Genomic DNA, 10,000 nt, shown 5'->3' on the forward strand with positions numbered 1-10,000 from the left:
CTCCAGAGGGGCCGGGAGTATGGGGCTTAGGCCGGGGGAGAGTGCTTAAGAGTGGGTGCCCGGGACCGAACGGTGCGCCGGGTACGGGCTCCAGGGTGTCCGTGGCTGGTTCCGAGGCCGGCCTCGGGTGCACGGTGGTCGGGTAGAGGGGCCACCGTCCTCGGGGGTCCGGGGCCGGCCTCGGGTGCACTGTGGTCGGGTAGAGGTGCCACCGTCCTCGGGGGTCCGAGGCCGGCCTCGGGTGCACTGTGGTCGGGTAGAGGTGCCACGGTTCTCGGGGTCGTATCTCGGCCGGGGAAAGGGTTAGAGAGGCGAGGGTTGGCTCGTTGGAAAGGTCCCTCCGCGGGGCGTCCGATGGTGGGTGTCCCGAAGGGCTGCGGCGAAGGGCTCCGGAGCTACGGCCGTGGGAATATCAAGGGGTGGTACCCCGTATCTCGGCCGGGGAAAGGGTTAGAGAGGCGAGGGTTGGCTCGTTGGAAAGGTCCCTCCGCGGGGCGTCCGAGGGTGGGTGTCCCGAAGGGCTGCGGCAAAGGGCTCCGGAGCTACGGCCGTGGGAATATCAAGGGGTGGTACTCCGTATCTCGGCCGGGCTTAGGGTTAGAGAGGCGCGGGTTGGCTCGTTGGATAGGTCCGCTCCGGTAGAGCAACCGACCCAAGGGACGAGTCGATCCGACCCAAGGCGCCCGAGCTACGGGCGTTTAAAGGTCAGGCGGTGGTGCCCCGTATCTCGGCCGGGCTTGGGGTTAGAGAGACGCGGGTTGGCTCGTTGGAAAGGTCCCCTCCGGTGGAGCAACCGACCCAAAGGGCGAAGTCCTGGGACTTTGTGCGCCGGAGCTACGGGCGTTTAAAGGTCAGGCGGTGGTGCCCCGTATCTCGGCCGGGCTTAGGGTTAGAGAGACGAGGGTTGGCTCGTTGGAAAGGGCCGCTCCGGTAGAGCAACCGACCCAAAGGGCGAGTCGATCCGAGCAAGGGCGTCCGAGCTGCGGCCGTGGGAAAATCCGCGGAGGGACCGCCGTATCTCGGCCGGGCTTGGGGTTAGGGAGAAGCGGGTAGGCTCGTTCGAAAGGTCCCCTCGGGTGGAGCAACCGACCCAAAGGGCGAGTCGATCCGAGCAAAGGCGCCCGAGTTACGGCCGTTTAAAGGTCAGGCGGTGGTACCCCGTATCTCGGCCGGGCTTAGGGTTAGAGAGACGAGGGTTGGCTCGTTGGAAAGGTCCCCTCCGGTGGAGCAACCGACCCAAAGGGCGAAGTCCTGGGACTTTGTGCGCCGGAGCTACGGGCGTTTAAAGGTCAGGCGGTGGTGCCCCGTATCTCGGCCGGGCTTAGGGTTAGAGAGACGAGGGTTGGCTCGTTGGAAAGGGCCGCTCCGGTAGAGCAACCGACCCAAAGGGCGAGTCGATCCGAGCAAGGGCGTCCGAGCTGCGGCCGTGGGAAAATCCGCGGAGGGACCGCCGTATCTCGGCCGGGCTTGGGGTTAGGGAGAAGCGGGTAGGCTCGTTCGAAAGGTCCCCTCGGGTAGAGCAACCGACCCAAAGGGCGAGTCGATCCGAGCAAATGCGCCCGAGTTACGGCCGTTTAAAGGTCAGGCGGTGGTACCCCGTATCTCGGCCGGGCTTAGGGTTAGAGAGACGAGGGTTGGCTCGTTGGAAAGGTCCCCTCGGGTGGAGCAACCGACCCAAAGGGCGAGTCGATCCGAGCAAATGCGCCCGAGTTACGGCCGTTTAAAGGTCAGGCGGTGGTACCCCGTATCTCGGCCGGGCTTAGGGTTAGAGAGACGAGGGTTGGCTCGTTGGAAAGGTCCCCTCGGGTGGAGCAACCGACCCAAAGGGCGAGTCGATCCGAGCAAAGGCGCCCGAGTTACGGCCGTTTAAAGGTCAGGCGGTGGTACCCCGTATCTCGGCCGGGCTTAGGGTTAGAGAGACGAGGGTTGGCTCGTTGGATAGGGCCGCTCCGGTAGAGCAACCGACCCAAAGGGCGAGTCGATCCGAGCAAAGGCGCCCGAGTTACGGCCGTTTAAAGGTCAGGCGGTGGTACCCCGTATCTCGGCCGGGCTTGGGGTTAGAGAGACGAGGGTTGGCTCGTTGGAAAGGTCCGCTCGGGTAGAGCAACCGACCCAAAGGGCGAGTTCATCCGAGCAAAGGCGCCCGAGCTGCGGCCGTGGGAAAATCCGCGGAGGGACCGCCGTATCTCGGCCGGGCTTAGGGTTAGAGAGACGAGGGTTGGCTCGTTGGATAGGGCCGCTCCGGTAGAGCAACCGACCCAAAGGGCGAGTCGATCCGAGCAAAGGCGCCCGAGCTGCGGCCGTGGGAAAATCCGCGGAGGGACCGCCGTATCTCGGCCGGGCTTAGGGTTAGAGAGAAGCGGGTTGGCTCGTTGGATAGGGCCGCTCCGGTAGAGCAACCGACCCGAAGGGCGAGTCGATCCGAGCAAGGGCGCCCGAGCTGCGGCCGTGGGAAAATCCGGGGAGGGACCGCCGTATCTCGGCCGGGGAAAGGGCTAGAGGCTCGCGGGTAGGCTCGTTCGAAAGGTCCCCTCGCGTGGAGCGACCGACCCAAAGGGCGAGTCGATCCGAGCAAAGGCGCCCGTGCTGCGGCCGTGGGAAAATCCGGGGAGGGACCGCCGTATCTCGGCCGGGGAAAGGGCTAGAGGCTCGCGGGTAGGCTCGTTCGAAAGCCCCCCTCCGGCATAGCGACCGACCCGAAGGGCGAAGGCCCCGGACCCGAGGCGCCCGAGAAACGGCCGTGGGAAAATCCGGGCACAGACCGCCGTATCTCGGCCGGGGAAAGGGCTAGAGGCTCGCGGGTAGGCTCGTTCGAAAGCTCCCCTCCGGCATAGCGACCGACCCGAAGGGCGAAGGCCCCGGACCCGAGGCGCCCGAGAAACGGCCGTGGGAAAATCCGGGGAGGGACCGCCGTATCTCGGCCGGGGAAAGGGCTAGAGGCTCGCGGGTAGGCTCGTTCGAAAGCCCCCCTCCGGCATAGCGACCGACCCGAAGGGCGAAGGCCCCGGACCCGAGGCGCCCGAGAAACGGCCGTGGGAAAATCCGGGCACAGACCGCCGTATCTCGGCCGGGGAAAGGGCTAGAGGCTCGCGGGTAGGCTCGTTCGAAAGCTCCCCTCCGGCATAGCGACCGACCCGAAGGGCGAAGGCCCCGGACCCGAGGCGCCCGAGAAACGGCCGTGGGAAAATCCGGGGAGGGACCGCCGTATCTCGGCCGGGGAAAGGGCTAGAGGCTCGCGGGTAGGCTCGTTCGAAAGCCCCCCTCCGGCATAGCGACCGACCCGAAGGGCGAAGGCCCCGGACCCGAGGCGCCCGAGAAACGGCCGTGGGAAAATCCGGGCACAGACCGCCGTATCTCGGCCGGGGAAAGGGCTAGAGGCTCGCGGGTAGGCTCGTTCGAAAGCTCCCCTCCGGCATAGCGACCGACCCGAAGGGCGAAGGCCCCGGACCCGAGGCGCCCGAGAAACGGCCGTGGGAAAATCCGGGCACAGACCGCCGTATCTCGGCCGGGGAAGGGGCTAGAGGCTCGCGGGTAGGCTCGTTCGAAAGGCCCCCTCCGGCGGAGCGACCGACCCAAAGGGCGAAGGCCCCGGACCCGAGGCGCCCGAGATACGGCCGCGGGAATTTCCGCGAGCTTCGACCGGACGTATCTCCGGCGGGCGGGGTCGCACGGACCCGAGGCCGGGCTCGTCGGAAAGCCCCGGGACGGACCTTTCGAACGAGACCGGCCGCGCGTCCGGGCGACCTCCGAGGCGGACGCTAGGGGCGCCGGAGCCCCGGACGAGCGAAAATTCCGCGACCACCCGCCCGTATCTCGGCCCGGGAAAGGGCCAGAGACTCGAGGGAGGGCTCGTTCGAAAGCTCCCCTCCGGCATAGCGACCGACCCGAAGGGCGAAGGCCCCGGACCCGAGGCGCCCGAGAAACGGCCGTGGGAAAATCCCGCGGGGGTAGGCCGTATCTCGGCCCCGGAAAGGGCTAGCGACGCGCGGGTGGGCTCGTTCGAAAGGCCCCCCGCGGAGGAGCCACCCACCCGAAGGGCGAAGGCCCCGGACCCGGGGCGCCGGAGCAGCGCGGTAACGAAATTCGAATTTTCGACCGGAAGTATCTCGGGCCCCCGGGGTCGCACGGACCCGCGGCCGGTCTCGTCGGAAAGCCCCGGGCGAGACCTTTCCGACGAGCCCGGCCCCGAGTCCGTAGGACCTTCCCCGGCCGAGATACGGCGCCCGGCAGTTCATTGGCCGATATCTCGGAAACGGGGCGTCGTAGACGCTCCGTGGTATTGGTGACCTTGACGATGCCGGGTCAGACGAGTCGGCCGCGGGCACGGGCCCGGGGGCGCCGGCCGCCAGAGTCGGGTGGCTCGCGCACTTCCAGGCGGGCCGCTCGCGCACCTCCAGGCACCCCGACCCACTCGCCGAGGCCGACCGAGGTGCGCCGTCCCGGCCGCGGACCGGTCGGGGTCCCCTCTCGAAAGGGCAGTAGTGTGAACAGGTGCCATCGGGTATATAGGGGAAGGGGTCCTCTCGAACCAGGCCTTCGAACCCGCGCGAGCCTAGCCCGGCAAGGCTCACCCTCCCCGGCCACGGGTTCGGCCTCCGTCCCCCTGGAGGTCCGGCACCTCCAGGGTCCCCGACCCTGCCTCCCCTGCCCGAGGGGAGGCCTCCGAGGCGGGCCTGACAGGGCGGCCCTCCCTCCTGGAAGTCCGGTTCCTCCAGGGTCCCCGACCCTGCCTCCCCTGCCCGAGGGGAGGCCTCCGAGGCGGGCCTGACAGGGCGGCCCTCCCTCCTGGAAGTCCGGTTCCTCCAGGGCACACGTCCCTACCTCCGTAGCCCAGAGAGGTGACTCCGAGGCGGGCCTGACAGGGCGGCCCTCCCTCCTGGAAGTCTGGTTCCTCCAGGGCACACGTCCCCACCTCCGTAGCCCAGATGGGTGACTCGATAGCGGGCCTGACAGGGCGGCCCTCCCTCCTGGAAGTCCGGTTCCTCCAGGGCACACGTCCCTGCCTCCTTAGCCCAGAGAGGTGACTCCGAGGCGGGCCTGACAGGGCGGCCCTCCCTCCTGGAAGTCTGGTTCCTCCGGGGCACCCGTCCCTACCTCCGTAGCCCAGATGGGTGACTCGAAAGCGGGCCTGACAGGGCGGCCCTCCCTCCTGGAAGTCCGGTTCCTCCAGGGCACACGTCCCTGCCTCCTTAGCCCAGAGAGGTGACTCCGAGGCGGGCCTGACAGGGCGGCCCTCCCTCCTGGAAGTCTGGTTCCTCCGGGGCACACGTCCCTACCTCCGTAGCCCAGATGGGTGACTCGAAAGCGGGCCTGACAGGGCGGCCCTCCCTCCTGGAAGTCCGGTTCCTCCAGGGCACACGTCCCTGCCTCCTTAGCCCAGAGAGGTGACTCCGAGGCGGGCCTGACAGGGCGGCCCTCCCTCCTGGAAGTCTGGTTCCTCCAGGGCACACGTCCCTACCTCCGTAGCCCAGATGGGTGACTCGAAAGCGGGCCTGACAGGGCGGCCCTCCCTCCTGGAAGTCCGGTTCATCCAGGGCACACGTCCCTGCCTCCTTAGCCCAGAGAGGTGACTCCGAGGCGGGCCTGACAGGGCGGCCCTCCCTCCTGGAAGTCTGGTTCCTCCAGGGCACACGTCCCTACCTCCGTAGCCCAGATGGGTGACTCGAAAGCGGGCCTGACAGGGCGGCCCTCCCTCCTGGAAGTCCGGTTCATCCAGGGCACACGTCCCTGCCTCCTTAGCCCAGAGAGGTGACTCCGAGGCGGGCCTGACAGGGCGGCCCTCCCTCCTGGAAGTCTGGTTCCTCCAGGGCACACGTCCCTGCCTCCTTAGCCCAGAGAGGTGACTCCGAGGCGGGCCTGACAGGGCGGCCCTCCCTCCTGGAAGTCTGGTTCCTCCAGGGCACACGTCCCTACCTCCGTAGCCCGGATGGGTGACTCGAAAGCGGGCCTGACAGGGCGGCCCTCCCTCCTGGAAGTCCGGTTCATCCAGGGCACACGTCCCTACCTCCGTAGCCCAGATGGGTGACTCGAAAGCGGGCCTGACAGGGCGGCCCTCCCTCCTGGAAGTCTGGTTCCTCCAGGGCACACGTCCCTGCCTCCTTAGCCCAGAGAGGTGACTCCGAGGCGGGCCTGACAGGGCGGCCCTCCCTCCTGGAAGTCTGGTTCCTCCAGGGCACACGTCCCTGCCTCCTTAGCCCAGAGAGGTGACTCCGAGGCGGGCCTGACAGGGCGGCCCTCCCTCCTGGAAGTCTGGTTCCTCCAGGGCACCCGTCCCCACCTCCGTAGCCCAGATGGGTGACTCGAAAGCGGGCCTGACAGGGCGGCCCTCCCTCCTGGAAGTCTGGTTCCTCCAGGGCACACGTCCCTGCCTCCTTAGCCCAGAGAGGTGACTCCGAGGCGGGCCTGACAGGGCGGCCCTCCCTCCTGGAAGTCTGGTTCCTCCAGGGCACCCGTCCCCACCTCCGTAGCCCAGATGGGTGACTCGAAAGCGGGCCTGACAGGGCGGCCCTCCCTCCTGGAAGTCTGGTTCCTCCAGGGCACACGTCCCTGCCTCCTTAGCCCAGAGAGGTGACTCCGAGGCGGGCCTGACAGGGCGGCCCTCCCTCCTGGAAGTCCGGTTCCTCCGGGGCACACGTCCCTACCTCCGTAGCCCAGATGGGTGACTCGAAAGCGGGCCTGACAGGGCGGCCCTCCCTCCTGGAAGTCTGGTTCCTCCAGGGCACCCGTCCCTACCTCCGTAGCCCAGATGGGTGACTCGAAAGCGGGCCTGACAGGGCGGCCCTCCCTCCTGGAAGTCTGGTTCCTCCAGGGCACCCGTCCCTACCTCCGTAGCCCAGATGGGTGACTCGAAAGCGGGCCTGACAGGGCGGCCCTCCCTCCTGGAAGTCTGGTTCTTCCAGGGCACACGTCCCTACCTCCGTAGCCCAGATGGGTGACTCGAAAGCGGACGCGGGAGGGTGTACGTGGCGCACCCCCAGGCCGAAGAGAGGTCTCGTGAGCGGACGCGAGGGTGTACGACAGAAGGCCTGGAAGTCTCTGACTTCCAGGGTCACCGACCCTACCTCATGAGCCCGAAGAGGTGACTCGAATGCGGACGCGGGGGTGTACGTGGCGCACCCCCAGGCCGAAGAGAGGTCTCGTGAGCGGACACGAGAAGTACGACAGAGGGCCTGGAAGCAAAAGCGGGTGACTCGTGCACTTCCAGAAAAGGCAAAAGCGGGTGACTCGTGCACTTCCATAAAGCCGAAACGAGGTCTCGTGAGCGGACACGAGAAGTACGACAGAGGGCCTGGAGGTAAAAGCGGGTGACTCGTGCACTTCCAGGGTCTCCGACCTTACGGCGCCTTCCGACGCGGGCGCCTCCTCCCGGACGAGCCACGGGAAGGGCCCCTTCTCTCAAGGGGCGGTCGTTTGAACAGGTGCCATCGGGTATATAGGGATGGGTTGCTTCGAAAGTGGACCTCCAGCGTCCTCCCTCCCTGCGGCAGATCCCAAGAAAGGTCTGTGCGCGTCGGTGTGCGATGAACGAAAAACCGTTAAAAGAACTGGAACGGTTGGAACGGACGAAGGGCGTCTGATGTGAGGCAGCGCCCCGGGCGAGTGTCGAAAGACGGGTAACCCATATCCGCATGCCGCCTAGGCGGAAAGATCCGGCCTGGATCATATCAAGGCTAATGCCTAAAAACTAAAGCTACCTTGGGTGATGGAACTCGGCTACGGCCGCAAAACGATCCGCCCTGGATCATCAAGGCTAATGCCTAAAAACTAAAGCTACCTTGGGTGATGGAACTCGGCTACGGCCGCAAAACGATCCGCCCTGGATCAAGGCTACGGCCTAAAAACGGCAAAAAAAGATCCAAAAGTCCCTGGATCAAGGCGCTTCGGCTTAAAACCTGTGAAAAGATCCGCCCTGGATCAAGGCTACGGCCTTAAAGCTGCTCAAAAGATCCGCCCTGGATCAAGGCTACGGCCTTAAAACTGCTAAAAAGATCCTAAAGTCTCTGGATCTAGGCTACGGCCTCAAAGACACACGTGTTGTGAGATAAGATCCGCCCTGGATCTCCAGGCTACGGCCTCAAAGGTTCGACCCGACCATATATGCTCAGACACGGGCGAACACAAAAGCGTAACAACCCATGTTGGAACCGTCGAAGGATCTCGGCGTCGGCCGTAAAACGGAAACCCCCCGGTCGTCGGTACGCGTGTGGCGGTCGAGGGCCCCCGGCCGCCGGTCGGGCTGGGCGCGTGGATAGGTCTCCCGAGCGGTCAAGGAGTCCCGGAAGCCGGTCGGGCGAGCGGCCGGCCCCGGGGCACCCTACCCTCTCGGGCGCACCGACCCCACGCGTTTCGTCTCGGTCGGCGTCCGGGGTTCCGAGACACCCTTATGTATCTGTGTGACAGACGGAGTGGCACACCGTCTGCGGCGGGACAGGGCCGCCGACCGCGATGGAAGTCGAGTGAGGCGGCTTCCGGGGTCCAAGACCCTACAGACAGACGGAGTGGCGACCCGTCTGCGGCGGGCCAGGGCCGCCGACCGCGATGGAAGTCGAGTGGGGCGGCTTCCAGGGTCCAAGACCCTACAGACAGACGGAGTGGCGACCCGTCTGCGGCGGGCCAGGGCCGCCGACCGCGATGGAAGTCGAGTGGGGCGGCTTCCAGGGTCCAAGACCCTACAGACAGACGGAGTGGTGACCCGTCTGCGGCGGGACAGGGCCGCCGACCGTTACGGAAGTCGAGGGGGACGGCTTCCAGGGTCCAAGACCCTATCTGTGTGACAGACGAAGGTGCATCGTCTGGGGCGGGACAGGGCCGCCGACCGCTATGGAAGTCGAGTCGGGTGGCTCGTGCACTTCCAGGGTCCAAGACCCTCTCTTCGTGACCGACGAAGGTGCTCTGTCTGGGGCGGTACGGGGCCGCCGACCGCTATGGAAGTCGAGTCGGGTGGCTCGTGCACTTCCAGGGTCCAAGACCAACGCGTTTGACCGACGAAGGTGCCCCGTCCCCGGGCACGGACGGGGACGGGCCCGGCCTCCGGGCCGCCGTGGAAGTCGAGTCGGGTGGCTCTCGCACTTCCAGGGTCCTCGACCCTATCTGTCTGACCGACGAAGGCGCTTCGTCTCGGGCGGGCCAGGGCCGCCAGCCGCTATGGAAGCCGAGTCGGGTGGCTCGTGCGCTTCCAGGGTCCACGACCCTGCCTTCGTGACCGACGAAGGCGCTCTGTCTGGGGCGGTACAGAGCCGGGCCCCGTCCAGCAGGGGACGGTGGCCCGAACAGGTGCCATCGGGTATATAGGGAAGAGCACCTCGCTGACTCTCCAAGGTGATAGGCTACCGGATCCCAGGACCTCTCGAGCCCAGCGAGAGGCCTCTCGAGCGGACACAAATGCCTCGAAAAAGTCCCTCTGCACTGAGGTAGTGACGATTCTTATTACGAATGGTAAATCATCCAAGGAAGGGACGAACCCGGCTGGCCTCGGCCGTTAAACGAGCCGGCTTCGTTCGGCCGCTAAACGAACCGGCGTCGTTCGGCCGCAAAACGAACCGGCGTCGGCCGCTAAACGAAACCCCGGGCGGGACAGGGCCGCCCACGTCTCAGCCTTAATGACCCGTTACGGGGTGACGCCCGGATACGCTTTGTGTGTCATGGCCCTGAGATTCTGGAAATCGAACTGCGCCTGGGGCAGGCCTCCGCCCGGCCGACGTTAGCGCGTCGGCCGCCATGGGCGGTCGGTTCCTCCCCGACCCGGCGCTCTCGCCTCCAGGGGGGCTCTCCGGAGCCCGCCCGACCCTTTCCGCGGGAGACTCAGACGGTCCGTCAGACGCGAAGGTCCGCCACCGGCGGCCGGCGAGGGCCTCGGCGACCGAGGGCGGAGACGCCCCCGGCCCGTCGCGGCCACCCGGCCCCGCGAAACGCACCTTTCCTCGGTTACGGCCCACCCGGCCGCCCCTCAGCCTACGAGAGGGGAGAGCCACACGAGAGTGGCCCCGGTCCCACTCCCCCC

The sequence above is a fragment of the Paramisgurnus dabryanus genome, unplaced genomic scaffold (assembly GCF_030506205.2).
Source record: "Paramisgurnus dabryanus unplaced genomic scaffold, PD_genome_1.1 h2tg000185l_1_75505__unordered_in_group3, whole genome shotgun sequence".
NCBI classification, from domain to species: domain Eukaryota; kingdom Metazoa; phylum Chordata; class Actinopteri; order Cypriniformes; family Cobitidae; genus Paramisgurnus; species Paramisgurnus dabryanus.